We start from the raw sequence: 18,301 nt of genomic DNA, 5'->3' as shown, positions 1-18,301 counted from the left end.
TCCAATGCCCAGCTAAGCCTACGCGATCGAGGACTTTCCCACGCGATCGCGTATAAGGAAACCAGATAAGAGATTCTAGAAAACTTCATCCCATCCCCAAGTCAGAAATTGATCTGTTAACCATCTGAAACTCACTCGAGGCCCCAGGGACCTCAACCAAAGATACCGTCAAGTCTCAAAACATCATACGAACTTAGTTGAGCCTTCAAATCACATCATTAAATCCACAAATCGCGCATAGATTCAAGCCTAATGAACTTTTGAACTTCTAACTTCTACATTCGATGCCGAAACCTATCAAAATAACGTCCGATTGACCTCAAATTTCGCACACAAGTTAGAAATGACACCACAGGTCTAGTTTAACTCCCGGAACCCCAATCGGAGCACATCAACTTCAAATTCCACTCTCTGTCAAACTTCCAAATTTCCAACTTTCGCCATTTCAAGCCTAATTCCACTACGGACCTCCAAATCACAATCTGGACACACTCTTAAGTCCAAAATTATCTAACAAAGCTAACGGAACCATCGAAATTTCATTCCGGAGTCATTTACTCATAAGTCGACAGTCGGTCAACCTTTCCAACATAAGCTTCCAGCCTTGAGACTAAGTGTCTCAATTCATTCTAAAACCTCTTCGGACTCAAACCAACTACCTCGCAAGTCGCATAACTACTATAAAGCATAAAATGAGCAGCAAATAGGGGAACAAGTCTACAACTCTCGAAACGACCGGGGGGTCGTTACATCCTCCCCCTTTTAAACAAATGTTCGTCCTCAAATGGGTCTAGAAACATACCTAGAGTCTCAAATAAATGTGGATATCTATTCTGAATCTCCCGCTCGGTCTCCCAAGTAGCCTCCCTAACTGGATGACCTCTCCACTTCACCTTCACTGAAGCTATATCCTTTGACCTCAACTTCCTAACCTGCCGACCCAATACGGCCACCGGCTCCACATCGTAAGTTAAAATCACCATCCAGCTGAACCATGCTAAAATCAAAAACATGAGACAGATCGCCAACGTACTTCCAGAGCATATAAACATGAAATACTAGATGCACACTCGACAAACTAGGTGTCAAGGCAAGCGTGTAAGCCACCTCCCCCATCCTCTAAAGCACCTCAAACGACCCAATATACCAAGGGCTCAACTTGCCCTTCTTCCCCAAGCTCATAACACCCTTCATAGGTGAAACCTTGAGCAGTACCTTCTCCCTAACCATGAAAGAAACATCACGAACGTTCCTATCAGTGTAACTCGTTTGTCTAGACTGCGTCGTGCGAAGCCGATACTCAATCAATTTAACCTTGTCCAAAGCATACTGAACCAAGTCAGTACCCAATAGCCTAGCCTCACCTAGCTCAAACCAACCCACCGGAGATCGACACCGTCTCCCATACAAAGCCTCATACGAAGCTATCTGAATGATCGACTATAGCTATTGTTGTAGGTAAACTACGCGAGCAACAGAAACTGATCCCAAGAACCCCCGGAAAAAAATGACACAAGAGAGTAGCATGTCCTCCAATATCTGAATAGTGCGCTTGTGAGCACGTGATTTTTACCCTACATGAAAATAACTCCTAAAAAATAGACCAAAAATAATTTTTTATTGATTTTAGGAATTTTTCTTTATTTATTTGCATTTCATGCATTTTTAATATTTTTAAATCATAGAAAAATCCTAAAAATTGTCATTTTTACATATTTAACTTTTAGTCTTTAAAATTAACATTTTTTAGTTAATTAGTTGTTTGAGTGTTAAAAATAAATAAAGAATTTTAATTTCTACAAAATTAGATTAATTTAAGATTTTAATTAATTAAAGAAAAGAAAAAAAGGAGAAAAGGAAATTAGGAAGAATATATTTTTGATCTTGTTTCTTCTAAAATTGGGTCAACTCCTAAAATGACCCAAATTAATTTTAAACCTCATTCCAATTCCAATACCAATAACCATTTTGACTCATTACCCTTTTTTATCATTTTTTTACCCTAATCTCTCGCGCAAAAGGGGAGGTAAGGCAAAAAAGAGATCAGATCATAAGACCCTCGTATCCCTTGGGAGAAAAACGGCGCAACACTCAGGCCCTCCCTTCTTCTTTCTTCTTCTTCATTTTTCCAAAGATACACACAGATATCCCCTCAAAAAACGAAAAAGCAGCCTTTCCTTCATGATATCCAAAATTAGATACCCTTCCCATTAGAGACCAGGCGTCGTTTCCTTGAAAAAACAGAGAGAGAACAGAACTCCATCTCCAACACCTTCAGTTGCCTCAACAGCCGTCTCCCTCGTTTTCTGCTTCGCTTCTGTCGTCGGCGAACTCACCAGAAACATAAGAGTTGCGGTGCACTCCCCCTTCCATCTCTCACCTTCTCACGAATTTTCTAAGTTCAAAAGGGATTCTCAAATCTGAAAATTTCAAAAAAAAAAAAGAAGAAGAAGCTGTGGTTGAAAAATTATTGCTGCTCTTTGTTCGGATCTGCCGGTCTGCTGTCAGGTGTGTTTAGCCATTTTGTTCAGTTTTATTTGAATTATAATTAAAAAATGGATTTGTTGGGTTTTACTTATGCAGTGCTTCTGTTAGTTTTCAGGAGAAAATTTTAATTTCCTTATGAGCTGACTCTGCCCAAATCCATAGACTCGTTATGTGTATTTTTGACTTGTATTCACTTTCTCTGTTAAGTTCTGGAATTATTATTTTAGATTTGTTCTGATTTTGGATTTAACATGTCTAAGTATAAATTTGTCCGAAATTCTTTTCTTGTTTAATCTTTGAAATTATTGGAATGTTAAAATCAGGTATTTGGTCGGTTGAAACTCAAAACGAGTAACTTGGTATCTACTTTCTTTTCTTAAAGATTGTTATTGCACTTAGGGAGGATGTTAGCTGATTTCCACACGGTAGTCATATGTTCTTTTGTCAAGTGTTTGAACAAAAATAGCGTTGAATGAAAATGTTCTCTTCTTCAAAGTCGCCCTACTCTTATTCCTATTCTGTTTGCATATAGCATTTGTTCTTGAATCTCTCTTAAGCATAGTATTCGATTGAAAAAAAAAAATAGGCTAGAGAAAAATAAACAAAAAGGTAGAGAACGTTCCATGCCAAGAAACCTTCAACTGTGAATTCCCATGACAGACCCATATGTGTTCGAGGAGACTCAGGCCTCGTTCTCACAACTTGAAATTTTGGCGTCTTTGGATTTTGAAGGTTCATAATATTGTGCTTAGTTTTGTTGTTGGAATACTTTAAATATTTATGATTTGAAATGTAAAGATAATAGTAGTGACATGAAATAGTACATGTTTAAAAATCATTTGTAATAGAGAAGTTTCCTTTAAAATTGCACCTTGTTAATAATGGGACATGAATATATTTTATATACATACGTAGATATGGGCAGTGGGGTGTATGACCTAGGCCATGTTTAAGTTGAATAAAGAAACATCAAATTTTGCAGCAAATGAATTGGTAAAGACGCAAGCAATCCTTTGAAAGCAACAAGCTCTTTTATTTCAATAAACCCATGTGTATAAACTCTTGGCCTCACAACAAGTCTCAAAGTAGCTTACGGAATAATTCATGAACATCCTAATTTGCTTTAGTTAAGTACAATCCTTTAAAATAACTTGAGGTGTGCCATGACAAATAAAACCCCTAAACTCATGGCCCTCACTTAATTAATTTTAATCCTTTAGAAATTGAGGTGTGCCATTAGTTGAATTTTCCATGGCCCTCGCAAAGTTGAAAGTGCGTAGTTGTTTTAGGCGCGCTATTTTAAAAATTACTTTCCTAAACTCGGGTGTGCATTTCATGTGACCCAAATCCAAATCTTAACAACGTTAAATATAATGTGTCGCGGACCGCGGGTGCATTTCATGTGGCGTGGTTCAAAGAGATGTTTTTGATAACGTTGAATTTTCCTAAAAATTAATTAAAAGCGGTTAATAATTCAAAATTATACCATAGACTAAAACATGTATTAAAATCAGATAATAGGCCAATTATGATAGTTTAAGTGACCGTGCTAGAACCACGGAATCCGGGGGTGCCTAACACCTTCCCTTGGATTAACAGAATTCCTTATTCAGAATTTCTGGTTCGCAGACTTCAAAAGGAAAGTCGAAATTTCCTCGGTTTGGGATTTAAAAAATAAACCGGTGATTTGGGACACCAAAAAACAAACCATCCCAAGTGGCGACTCTGAATAAAAATGAATAAATAATCCTATTTCGAATAATGTCACTTAAATTGGAAAAACTCCCTTATTCTACCTTCGGGTAGTGTAAAAAGGAGGTGTGACAGCTCTGGCGACTCTGCTGGTGATCGAACCCAGAATCTCTGGTTCAGTGTTCAAAATTCGAGCTTAGAATAGCTCTTATGATTGGCTTTTATTTGTTATGTGATTTTTACATGTTTGAACCAAATGTGCTAAATGCCGCTTTTATCACTTTGATTTTGCTTGAACTGTATATAAATTGTCACGAAATCCTTCTTCTCTCTGAGTCTTCTGAATCATTTGGGAAGTGTGCTCTTCGTGTGACTTCTTTTCTGTTAGAGTCATATCCCAAATTTAGAACGAGGTTCAGAGAAGTTGCAAAGCCGGTGAAGCTTCTGTATTCCCGGTACGCTGCCCCCTCCCCCCCCGGCTCGAGCTGTCCGCTCGGGTAAGCCGGGTCTAGAATAATACACCCAGGTTTTAAACCTAGAATAACATAGCCTCATGTCGGATCCCTAGTAGGAACGCTTGTTTGCATCACTTGCATTTGACTTTGGGGACTCAACACAGGGGTTGAGTCCGTCTAGGATAGGTGTACCCAAATTAAAAGACCATACTGATGCATCTTACGTGCTACTTGCGTATCTGTCTGTTTCGGCTTACATGTTGACTGGCTTCTAGAATAGGGAAAGAAAATGAAAAAATAAAATAAAATAAAGAAAATCAAAAAAGAGGAGAAAGAAGAAAAAAGAAACAAAAAGTGAGGTAAATATTTAGAAATTTCTGAAAATCTGCCAATATTCTAGGAAAAAAAAGTCATTTCAAAACGAGCCAAAATTTTTAAGTGTCATGTTTTCCTGTTCCGTCAAAACTGGGCGAATTACGCGGGTCTGATTCTCACCGAATGTGAGATGCGTAGGCAAACCTCATCGGTTCCGGCCCATAATTTTCAAAAAAATCCAAAAAATATTTTCCTCTACTTCCTCTCTAGAAAAGTCTTTTTTTTAGACCCCAATTTTCAAAAAATTCAAAAATATTTTTCATTACTTGCTTCTTTAGAAAGCCTTTCTTTTAGACCCTAATTGTTTTTAAAAAAAATATACAAAAATATTTTCTTTTGATTTCATCCAAAAATCCAAAAATATTTTCATTATTCTTTCAAAATTGAAAAGAAAATTCAAAATTCAAAAATATTTTCTTTTTTTAGAAGCATTTCTTTCATAAGTTCAAAATAAAATTCCAAAAATATTTTCTTTCTTCTTTAGAAGTCTTTCTTTGCAAAAATTTTGAAGAAAATCAAAATTCAAAAATATTCTGTTTCTTCTTTATAAGTCCTTCTTTCGAAAAAATAAAATAAAAAATTCAAAAAAAGTTAGTTTATTTACTTTATTCATGATCTTCCAAAACTACACAAAAATCTGATTCATGCGGCGTCATGATACGTAAGCAACCTACATAGGGTTCGATCGAATCCTTTTATTTTTTTAAAAAGAAAAAAAAGAAGGAAAAAAAAAGGGGAAAAAAGAAAAGAAAAAAAGGTGAAATTATGGGATGTGAGAAATGAGAGGAAAGAAAAGAGTGATAATTAGGAAAAAAAGAGGAAGAAAAATGATCAAGCAAGTGCTAGAAAAACAAAGAAAAGAGAGGTTGAAATGAACAAATTGGGATGATGCCAAGTGACCTTATGACCCTCGAAGTCATTCTAGAACCGTTAATTGTGGCTAGGTGCATTGCACGCAATGTGATATTTTTGTTGTTAAATGCCCTAACACTAACGTGATGGCCTCATTTTGTTATATTCATAGCAGAAGGGTGGTTGATTTGTGGTTTTTAAAGTGGTAACTCTTCTCTACAACACAAAGTCAAAAGGCAATGGCAGACAACAACAAAACTGAGTTGGTTGATACCGGTGCCCAAAAGCAGTTGGTTGAACAGGACAATGGGTTGGTTGAAGAGGTAGAGATGTTAAGACAACACATGGCGGACATGTATCAGGCTTGGATGACTAGGAAGACACTACCCCCGCCACCACCTAGCTTCCTAGATGTTGCCCTTACCCAAACTCCGGACACAATGTCAGATGATCCTCCATACTCTCCAGATCTACCCACTTATCACAACTTTCCCAACCACCTTAGTAGCTCCATCACTCGTCCTCCAACTATCTTTTCCCAAAAGTGCCCTCCTGTCATATCCACTATTCCCAACAATGAATATCCACTCAAAGCTCATGACCAAAACTACCCCGCAGAGGTTGCCTACAAGGTTCTTGACTCATACAAGAAGAGCCCTCGGGATAAGCTTCATGTTGAAAATGAAAGGTTAACAGGAAGAGAAGGGAAAGAAGGGATACCCAAGAGGCTGAAAGGCATAGAAAAATCCTTGAAGAACAAACAAGGAAGTGAAGACCAGGGTAGCATGGCTTACAAAGAACTGTATGTGTCCCATGACGTTCGCCTGCCCGCGGGGTTCAAAGTGCCAAAATTTAATTTGTATGATGGGTGTGGAGATCCGGTAACCCACCTGAGGGTCTATTGCAGTGAAATGAGAAGTGTTGGAGAGAAAGATGTCCTGTTGAGGGCATATTTCAGTAAGAGCCTAACTGAGGCAGCTTTGGACTGACATATTCGTCAAGATGTTGGGAAGTGGCCTACATTGGGAGACATGACTCAAGATTTTGTTCGATACTTTCAGTACAGATCAGGCGTTACCCTAGACTGGTCCTCCCTATCTAAAATGGAAAAGAAGCCAGAGGAAAGCTTTAGAGAGTTTGGGCTCAGATGGAGGGAATAGGCTTCTCGAGTCAATACCCCGATTGGTGAAGAAGAAATGGTTGAGCTTTTCCTACGAGCCCAAGGGCCCACCTACTTCAGTCATTTGATCCCGGCCTTGGGAAAGCCTTTCAAAGATGTGTTAAAAATGGGGGAGCTAGTAGAAGAGGGAATCAAGTCAGGCAAAATCATGAGTTGTTCGAAAGACATTCAGAACATCCCAGTAAGCTTGGGTGGAAGAAAGAGAAACAGAAAAGATGATCCGATGGGCTTTCCCGATCAACACTCCCAGCCTCGATATCATTCCCGGGGATATCCTGATGCACCAGATGATCCTCCCCAATGCCACTTCTCTCCACGGAACTCCCAAAATTGTACATCACTCTCTCAGTACCCAGCTCCACAAAATGCCTATCCACCCCCACGAGCCTATCGAAAACCCCCTGGATCAGGTTTCCGGCCCAATCAAGCATTTAAGAATGAGAGGTTGCTGAAAAAAGAAAAGGCTTTCACACCTATTGGAGAATCATATGCCATTTTGTTCCAAAAGTTGAAGCAATTGGACATGTTGAAGCCGATTCATATAAAAATGCCAAACCCTCTGTCAAAGAAGTTTGATTTTTCTCAAAGGTGCGCATATTGCTCAAATGCCCCGGGGCATGACATAGAGAAGTGTTGGAATCTGAAGAAAGCAATTCAGAAGCTTATTGATGCAGGTGACATTGTCGTGCAAAATCCATATGCAGCAGACACTAACCAAAGTCCATCGCCTGCTCGTAATGAGACGCATATGGTGAGTATGATTTGTTTTGAAAAGGAATATGAAAATTCTTCTGAGATCCTCGAAGGTCCACGCGCTGCAAAGTTTTCAGTGCTATCAGAGGTTGATTCTTAAGAACGAGCCAGCAAAGGGAACCCAAAAGCAATTTGTTAAGAACAATGTGATGGAAGTTTGTGAAGGTCCTAGTAATGTTGATGCGGAATTCAGTGGCTAAGATGCCGAGCTTGGCAATTGGAAAGATGCTCCTTTCTTGGTTAGCCAGGGAGGAGTTTTGGTGGTTTATTTTGTTGTCATTTCTGTTGTCCGGGTTATTTCAGGGTTGTAATCCAAATATTGTCTTGTGACTCAAACCCTTATATCCTCTTATTTTGCCTAGTTTGTTTAGTCTAGTAGCCTGCTTAGTGTTTTCTAGGTTTGTTCTAGGTTTGTAACCCCAGTCTAGTTTGTCTGTTTTATTGTCCAAATCCTTTCACCATCTGTCTAATGCAAGTTTTTGTTTTCTATTATTTCTAGTCATTTTTGTTTAGTTCTTTTTTCCTTTTATAGTCCATTTCCTGTTGACTCTAGTGACGTGACATGCACGCGTAATTCTCAGCCTGGTTTTAAAAGTCAGTTTAATCACGAAGTAATGAAACAATGTTGAAGATGTAAGGACATTTGAGGGAAATAAGTAAAGGCATTTTGAGATCATTTCAAGCCCGAATTGTGTGAAACTGGGGCAGATAGAACATAAAGAACCCCTATTGAAATACATCCTGCCGCATCAATTTGAAGATAAAAGCAAGTTTGCCCCAAATTTGTAGGGGGTCGTTCGTGGTAATGAGAGTGAGAGTGTTGTCCAATGGTGCTTTGTATATAACAAATGTAGAAGGCGAATGTGTGGGTACGGTCATCAAGTCTGGCGCAACCAAAAGATGTTACGAATGTTTTCCTTGGTTTGTTTAATTGTGTTGTTTGTACTTGAATGTTTTGAAGGTTGGAAGGACGAAGACATTTTTTTCTTATATCTAAACCCTTTATCCCTCGTCACCCTTTTTGAGCCTTATTTATTTTCTTTCATACCTCTCTTTCGGAATCAGTAGCGAATATCAGAAACACAAGCATGAAAGATAAGAAAAGGAAGAAAGAAAAAGAGAAAGAAAAGGAAAGAGAAAGAAAAGGAAAGAGAAAGAAAGAAAGAAAAAGAGAAAAAAAAAAGAAAAAAAAAGAAAAGAGAAAAGAAGAAGAAAAATAATAAAAAGAAAAAGAGAAAAGCAAATGAGAAAAAAGAGAGAAGAAAGAGAAAAGAAAAAAAAACACAACAAACAAAGTAATTTTTATGACATGAACTACGTTCGACCTGATTCCTTTTAAGGATACGTAGGCAGCCTCACGGTTCGGTCTCATCAAAATAAAAATCCAAAAGTCCCCAAGCAATGAAACTGGGGCAGAAGTGGTGGTTGTGGTAGGAAATCTGATTCCGAAAGTTGTAATTTTGAACCCATTCAAATTGTTTTGAGCCTTTGATATCCTTTCTTCCTAACCCTATCCAAAGCCCACATTACGGTCCAAAGAAAGACCTTCCGACCAGTTTTCGAGAGATGCCAAGTCAAGCGAGTAGAGGTGAATCATATCAGGGGAAGCACTCTGGTCCAAGCAGAGAAATAAAATGAGAGTCTTAGAGGTGAAAACCTTCAATAGGCAACGTAAGGCGACGGGAGCTGAGAGAAATAAAAATGAGAGAGTCTTATAGGTGAAAACCCTCGCGGGCACCGTAAGGCGACGGTAAGTTGAGAGAAAGAACAAAATGAGAGAGGCTTGATGGTGAAAACCCTTCGGGCATTACAAGTCGAATAAGGACTGTGAATTGGATTGGATAATCAGAGCATTGAAGCCCAGTTTCACGGTTTAGGGGTATAACAGGAGTTGAACATTAGACTTGCTCAACAGAATAGGCCACAGGTGCATGTCATGGTCATTAGAGTTGGTATCCACATCTAATAGGTTTCTACTTTGTAATTTTCTTGTTAGGAATCATCTCTTTCCTTTGTCCTTTACTCTGTTCCTCTTGTCTTATTTACTTCCTCTTCCCGAGTCTGTTTGGTCAAAATAAGTGAGAAATGACTTCAAAATTTGCCACCATCTTTCCAAGTGCACAAAATGAGATCTGGCTTGCACATCAAAGCATCATAAGTCAGTAAAGAATAACAAGCGCACTGAACTGGTAACAATCAACTTGCTTTGGGATCCTTGTGAAATACAAAGCTTTGGTACATATCAATCCATAGACAATGCAACAAATAAAGGGTGTTAGGTGAACGGATCAAATGTATCTTCTGTGTTAAGATTGACAAAAGTGGTTAACTAGTGGCAAGCGAGGTCTTCCAAGCAGAAATCAAAGTTATCATGGCAAGCGAGGGAGCAGTAGACCTCAAGGCCAGGGCCAGTGGTTTAAGTCAAGGAAGAACATCATATACACTGAGTTGGTAACAATCAACATGCGTTGGGATCCATGTGAAATACAAGAAAAAAAAGGTGGTAAACCAGTGACAAGCAAGATCTTCCATGCAGAAATCAAAGCTATCATGGAACGTAATGGAGCAATAGATCTCAAGACCAAGGCTAGTGATTTAAATCGGGAAAGAAAAATGTGTGCATTGAAGTTGGTAATAATCAATATACCGTGGGGATCATGTGAAACAGAAAGGTTTGGTAGATGTCGGTTCATGAGCAATATAACAGATAGAAGGTATTGGGTCTGAATGGATCAGAGGTATTTTCTGTGATAAGGGTGACAGAGAAAGTGGTCAGTCAATAAACAGGCAATGTCTTTCAAGTTGAAACCAAAGTTATCATAGGAAGTGAAGGAGCAATCGCCCTCAAAGTTAAGGCCACAAACCAACCACCATATTTATAAACTCACACGTTTTCTTTGTTTGAAACAGGGACGAAAATTGTGTCCAAATCAAAGCTTGGAAGTTTGAATTTTTTTTCAAGTGTCATGCACAAATTTTGTCAGCACAAAGGCGGTTGGAGAAGGGGAAAGGAAAATTTGTTCGATCTGTAGGAACCCTCAATGAGGAAAAGCATGGTTCAGAGGTAAGGAATTTTATCTGTTCTGCAGAGATCCTCCAGAAAGAAAGCATGGCTCAGGTAAGTTCATTCTCGGCTCTTTAGGAACCTCCTGGATAATGGGATTTAGTTTTAAGTGTTCAGGACCCTCCTGGATAATGGGATTTAGTTTAAGTGTTCAGGACCCTCCTGGACAATGGGATTTAGTTCTAAGACCTTCATAGAAAATAAGATTTAGCGTAAGTTTTACCTTTAGGAAATATGATTTAGCTTTGAAGTTGTCACTCTTAAGGTGAGATTTAATTTGAAATTTTCAGGACCCTCCTGGAAAATGGGACTTAGTTTAAAATTCAAAACAATCATGAGTAGTAACATCTAGCATAAATGTACCCCAAAAGAATATAAGTTGGTTTCAAATTTTTTTTCTGTAGATAGAATTCAGCTAGGAGTTGTCAGGACCCTCCTAGAAAATCGGACCTAGTTTAAAAAAATGAAACAATCATAAATAGAAAAATCTAGCATAAATGTACCCCAAAGGAATATAAGTTAGTTTCAAAGATTGCATGTTTAAGATAGGATTCAATTAGGAGTTTTTAGGACCCTCCTAAATAATGAGATCTAGCTTTAAGATTTCCATTAGATAACAAGATTTAACATAAGTTCTGTTGTAGGGTAATATAGTTTAGCCGTAAAATTGTCACTCTTAAGATAAGACTTAATTTTTGATTGTCAGGACCCTCCTGGATAATGGGACGTAGTTTAAAATTGGCTTGGATAACAAGATTTAGCATATGACATACCTTCAGTAGATATAATTCAGCTTTAAAATTGTCGTTTAATTAAGAGTTGTCAGGACCCTCCTGGATAATGGGGAATAGTTTAAGACCGACCCTTTTAGATAACAAGATTTAGCGGAAGTAACACCTTTAGAAGATATAACTTAGATTTAAAATTGTCGTTAAGTTAAGAGTTGTCAGGACCCTCTTGGATAATGGGGAGTAGTTTGAGACCCTCTTAGATAACAAGATTTAGCGGAAGTCATACATTTAAAAGATATAGCTTAAATTTAAAATTGTCGTTTAGTTAAGAGTTGTCCGGACCCCCTGGATAATGGGACATAGATTTCAAATTCTTAGTAATATTTGGTAATATGATTCAGTTTAACACTCACATATGCGCCCAGCTACCAAACTGGGGAAGAAAATTTTCTTTGTTTTATCTATTTTGTTGAAATCAGGGACCCGCTTGGAGAACACGGAGAAGCAAGTCAATTTTCAGCAATCAGGCGCCCACCTGGAGAGCAAGGGAATACAATTCAAGTTTTGGCAATCAGGCGCCCACCTGGAGAGCAAGGGAATACAATTCAAGTTTTGGCAATCAGGCGTCCACTTGGAGAACAAAGAGTAACAGTTCAAGTTAGCAGTCAGGAGCCCGCCTGGAGAGCAGGGAATACATTCAAGTTCAGCAGTCAGGAGCCCGCCTGGAGAACAAGGGAGTACAATTCAAGTTTTAGTTTTCAAGTTCTTATTGATATTTGGTAATGTGATTCGTTTTACACTTACATATGTTCCCAGATACCCAAACTGGGGCAGAAAAATTTCCTTTGTTTTCGTCTATTTTGGTTGAATTCAGAAGCCCGCCTGAAGAGCAGGGAATACATTTCAAGATAGCAGTCAGAGCCCGCCTGGAGAGCAAGGAATACATTTCAAGTCTAGCAATAAGGTACCCGCTTGGAGAACAGGGAGAAGCAGTTCAAGTTTAGCAGTCAGGAGCCCGCCTGGAGAGCAGGAAATACATTTCAGTCTCTTCATTTTTCAAGTTTTGAAGTTGGGAGCCCGCCCATATAACAGAGGAAATACATTGAAGTTTGAAGTCAGTAAAGCGGAGGGTTACAACAAAAATCCCCAACAGAAATCAGAAGGAAGACCACAAGTCGAGCCAGAAGTAAAGAAACAGCAGAGGAATCACAAATCAACAAGGCAACATCAGTCACAAGATTAGGTTTGGAAATAAATCTTTGTAAAGCATAGATTATAGCTTAGTCTAGCTTCTTCATTTTTGTCATGGTGTAATAAGGAGGTCAGTAGAAAGTATCAGCAGCAGCAACAACAGTAACAGTAAAATCGCAGCTTCATGGTAGTCCCAGCTACCAAACTTCTTGAACTACACGCAACCTGATTCCCCTATAACCCGGGATATGTAGGTTGTCCAAAACCAAGACTCGGTTGCACCCTTTCTCTTTTCTCTTATCCTTATTTCTTCCCTTTTGAATAAAAATATGTTTAAAAATTAGTCATCTGACTCACCTTATCTTTGCTTGAAAACTCTTCATGTTTCCAAACAAAGAGGGGCAGCTGTGAGCACCTAATTTTTGATAATATTTAAATTTTTTTATCACTTCTTCTATGTAAATATTTTAGGGGTTTTTAACCTACAATTTTTAGCTTTGTTACACTTTTTATTATAGGGTAAAAATACAAAATTTAAAAGGTGAATTATTACTATTAATATTATTTTATTTTTAAAATAATAAAAAAAAATCCGAAAAAATATTATTTTTTTTAATTTTTGTGAGTGATTTAAAAAATAAGAAAAAGAAAAGTATTGAATAAAAAAAATAAAAGTAAAAGTAGGTGGAATTCTCTTTTAAAAAGTAAAAGAAAGTAGAAAATTTAAAAAATAAAAGTAAAGTTTTGTGAAAATTTAAAAAAAAAATAAAAAGTAAAAGAAAGTTGGAATTAAAAAATAAATATAAAGGTATCTGAAAATTTTAAAAAATTTAAAGTATAAGAAAGTAGCATTTTTAAAAGAAAAGCAAAAGAAAGTGGATTGTTTTTTAAGAAAAGTTTAAAGTGAAATTCTCTTTTAAAAAGTAAAAAAAGTGAGATTTTAAATAAGATAAAAGTAATTAAACTTGGATTTCCGGACTATTTTTTTTCTCCATTTTTACTGGTTTTCTCCGTGTTGCTGGAATTTCTGGATTGAGGTGTTGAAGCTACTGTGTTGGGCTTTCTGTTGCTGTATTTTGTTGTTTGCTGTTGCTGATTTCTTACCCCATTTTTCTGTTCTACATACCAGGTACATGTCCTGAAACTCGATGTATGAAAATATCCAGTTGAAAATGAATGAAGTGGAGGCCTATTGTTGATTTACTGCTTTCATTATACTATAATAACCGTACTGATAGACTGTTAATTATAAGTTTGTGCATTTGAACCGTTAAGTGTGTGTTAGATATTTAGAAATGCATATGAGTTTAGTTGAGTATTCGTTGTAATAATTCCATGCTGGACTAACAGAATAGTTTCTATTAGTTTAGTTAATTTCCGGTTTTCCTAGATCTGTATAAATGGTATTTTCAAGCTGTGATTAATTAGGCTGTAGACTTTTAAAGTAGTGTGATACTTCTTCTGATCATGGGAGCTTTATATTTAGTAGTGATGATGTGAGTTAATCTATAATTCTGAGTTTGAATGGTTGTGTGTGGGTTCGAAATCAGAAAGTTAAAAGTAGATATGAGATATGTAATTCGTAAGGTTAATTTAGGCAATCCATTTTCGTCCAGCATCCTTAATTCTTGAGTTTCAATTCTCATATGTGGTCACGTTAGTGTTTAATCAAAGTTCATGAGTCAGCATTTTAATAAAAATGAGTCATAGTAGGAAATTTAAAATTTCAACTAGTATGCACCATGTTTGAAATTGTGATCATAGGCAGTTTATGTGGGTCATGAAATCTGAAATCAGTTGCTTTCCAGCTCATGTTTAATGTTGCATTGAATTTATTTTACTGGCTAGTTAATTTTAGTAGTAGATTCATCAGATTTGTGTTCTTAATTAAATTGAAATTCCATTTAGTGTAAAAGACAGGACTTAACAGGCTAGTCCCTAAACGTTTGGGCCTCAGGATAATTGATGCACGGCCCAGGCCAGTTTTGGCCTCTTTCTCATTTAGGCATGGGCCAAGGTCTGTTGTGGCCGATTTTATGGTGTATATCTGGTTTTAATTCCCTCTACTGGGCTCACATCGGAGCCCAATGGTCGGATGTTGGTGCAAAATATTACTTAGTTTGCATCAGTCCAGTAACAAATTAATTAGGGCCTTTCTTTTTATTTTAGAGACAAATTAAGTAGAAAACTATAGATTGCTCTAGGTTTGCACTTTAAAATAATAAAACAGGATGAGTCTCGCTAAACAAAATACATAAATTGCGGGTGCCTCGACAATTGTATATATTAAAATACTTAGATTTCGGGACGGGCCGTTTAGCGAATTTCACGACCTTCCCCAAAATAATAACGCGTTAGTCTCTTTAGGCGCGTATTTTAATAACATTACCTCCCTAAACTCGGGTGCGCATTTATGTGACCCAAATCCAAATCCCTACGATGTTAAAGTATGTCCAAAAACCACGAGTGCATTTATGTGACGTGGTTTAAGACTTGTTTTAATGACGTTGCAATTTTCTTTAAAAATGAATAAAAGCGGTTAAGGTTAAAATTTGCACATAGATTCATAATTGTTAAAATCAGATTATTTAAGCCAAATATAACAGTTGAGCGACCGTGCTAGAACCACGAAACTCGGGAATGCCTAACACCTTCTCCCGGGTGAACAGAATTCCTTACTCAGATTTCTGGTTCGCGAACTGTAATACAGAGTCAATCTTCTCCTCGATTCGGGATTCAACCAGTGACTTGGGACACCATAAATCTCCCAAGTGGCGACTCTAAATCTTTAATAATAAATCCCGTTTTCGATTATCCTTTAATTGGAAAAACTCCCTTATGCCCTTGCGGATGTAGGTAAAAAGGAGGTGTGACAGCGCTTAGACTGTTCGTCCGTCTGAGGGTGAAATGCTATACTCAACTCAACCTGGGTGCCCAAATCTCGTTGTACTGCTCTCCAAAACTACGATGTAAACTACGTGCCCCGATTAGAAATAATGGACAATAGCACACCGTAAAGGTGAACATTCTCGCAAATATAAATCTCAGCCAACCGTTCTGAATAATAAGTAGTCCCAACCAGAATAAAGTGTGCGGACTTGGTCGGCCGATCCACGATCACCCAAATAGCATAGAACTTTCTCGAAGTCCATGGGAGCCCAACTGCAAAATCCATGGTGATCTGCTCCCATTTCCAGTTTGGAATCTCTATCCTCTGAAACTGTCACGACCTTAACCGATGATCCGCGACGGGTGCCTGAGTCCTACTTATCAAACACCCCTAAGCATGCGTCTAAGATATAAACCTGAATAACATCTGTTGAATTACAAGAATAAAGTACATGAAGGAAATCTTCCCAAAAAGGCATACATACATATACGTACAACATATGTAGGTCGAACCGACAAGGTTGTCTACAGACCTCTAATAGAAACATAACTGTACAAAGACGGGACTAAGCTACCTCATACCCGTATATATATAAAAACGTATCGTACCAAAACCAAAAGCAGCTCCGAATCAAGTGGAGCACACCAACTCTTGTTGATCAGGGATCCTAAGATGGGGGACCGCCAGCTTGTCTAACTGCACCTGCGGGCATGAAACACAGGCCCCGTGAAATAGGGCGTCAGTACGAAAAGTGTACTGAGTATGTAAGGCATGAAAATTAGTACGTAAAAGACATAGGTGAAACATGGAATAAAGAAACACATCTTTAAATTTGAATGACTTTGTAAATTCTGAAACATTTATAATGTCATGCACGTGTGTATAAATGTCGTGTCATGCATAGGTATGGTTACATAATATCATCAAGTCACTAAGGGATCCCATCATATCGTCTCGGCCATTGTGGGCAACATCATCAACATGTACCAACTGATCAGGTGGTGGTGCATATATAACGCCGTAACCTTTTCCCATATCCCATATACATATATTTACATATATACGTGTTTATAACGTCATCTGGTCAGGGGTCAATGCACATGTATAAATGGTTGAAATGCATGAAAAATATTTAAAAATCTCAATATTCCTTCCGCATAAACCTTTTCAACTGCGTATTATTGTGTGACCCATGAACATAAGATAATAATAATTTACATGGGAAATCAAGAATATAGACACTCCTAGTATTTCTATGAATAGAGTAATTTATTGAAATTGTGCATTTGCTATGGAACCATAACCCACAACGAAGGTCTAGAGCTATGGAAAACAGTAAGGTTAGTGTGAACTCTACATTAACCACAAGCCTGTCTAGGACCAACCTACTCAAACTCGCTTCACCCCCGGAATGGAGGAGCTATGGAACCATAACCCACAACTAAGGTCTAGAGCTATGGAAAACAGTAAGGTTAGTGTGAACTCTACATTAACCACAAGCCTGTCTAGGACCAATCTACTCAAACTCGCTTCACCCCCGGAATGGAGGAGCTATGGAACCATAACCCACAACTAAGGTCTAGAGCTATGGAAAATAGTAAGGTTAGTGTGAACTCTACATTAATCACAAGCATGTATAGGACCAACCTACTCAAACTCGCTTCACCCCTGGAACGGATGAGGAGAAGCTCGACTACCACCCTATCCTACAACCCTAATGCTCGACCTCCAAACCTTCCTATCAAGGGCCATGTCCTCGGAAATCTGCAATTGTGCCAGCTCCTACCTGATCACCTCTCCCCAATACTTCTTAGGTCGTCCTCTACCTCTTCTCGAACCCACTAAAGCGAGCAGCTCACACCTCCTCACCGGAGCATCCAGGCTTCTTCTCCACACGTGCCCGAACCATCTGAGTCTTATTTCCCGCATCTTGTATTCCACAGAGGCCACACCTACCTTCTCTTGAATATCGTCATTCCTAATCTTATCTATCCTAGTGTGCCCGCACATCTACCTCAACATCCTCATCTCAGATACCTTCATCTTCTGGATATGAGAGTTCTTAACTGGCCAGCACTCTGCCCCATACAACATGGCCGGACTAACCACCGCCCTATAAAACTTACCTTTGAGTATCGGTGGCACTTTCTTGTCACATAAGACCCCAGATGCTAGCCTCCATTTCGTCCACCCCACTCCTATGCGGTGAGTGACATCCTCGTCAATCTCTCTATCCCCTTGAATAACCGACCCAAGGTACTTGAAACTACCTCTATTGGGGATGACCTGTGATCCAAGCCTCACATCCATGCCTACTTCCCTCGACTCGGCGCTGAACTTGCCCTCCAGGTACTCCGTCTTAGTCCTGCTCAATTTGAAACCCTTAGACTCGAGAGCCTGTCTCCAAACCTCCAACCTCTCATTAACATCGTCCCGCGTCTCATCAATCAGTACTATGTCACCAGCGAATAACATACACCATGGCACTTCCCCTTGAATATGGTGGGTTAGTGCATCCATTACTAAGGCAAATAAGAACGGGCTAAGTGTTGATCCTTGGTGTAACCCCATAACAACCGGGAAATACTCAGAGTCGCCTCCCACAGTCCTTACCCTAGTCTTAGCTCCATC

General features: G+C 38.5%; 1 long non-coding RNA gene across 1 annotated transcript; it reads left to right on the top strand.

The window, feature by feature from the left end:
- Positions 1 to 2,000: 2,000 nt before the first annotated feature.
- Positions 2,001 to 13,123, top strand: LOC138891292 (uncharacterized). Its single transcript, XR_011407675.1, has 2 exons — positions 2,001 to 2,508; positions 12,069 to 13,123. It is a non-coding gene; the product is annotated as an uncharacterized lncRNA (long non-coding RNA).
- The last annotated feature ends 5,178 nt before the right edge of the window (positions 13,124 to 18,301 follow it).

This window comes from Nicotiana sylvestris, chromosome 5, assembly GCF_000393655.2.
Source record: "Nicotiana sylvestris chromosome 5, ASM39365v2, whole genome shotgun sequence".
NCBI lineage: Eukaryota > Viridiplantae > Streptophyta > Magnoliopsida > Solanales > Solanaceae > Nicotiana > Nicotiana sylvestris.
The sequence above is the reverse complement of the archived record's forward strand: the minus strand, read 5'-3'. Positions and strand labels throughout refer to the sequence as shown.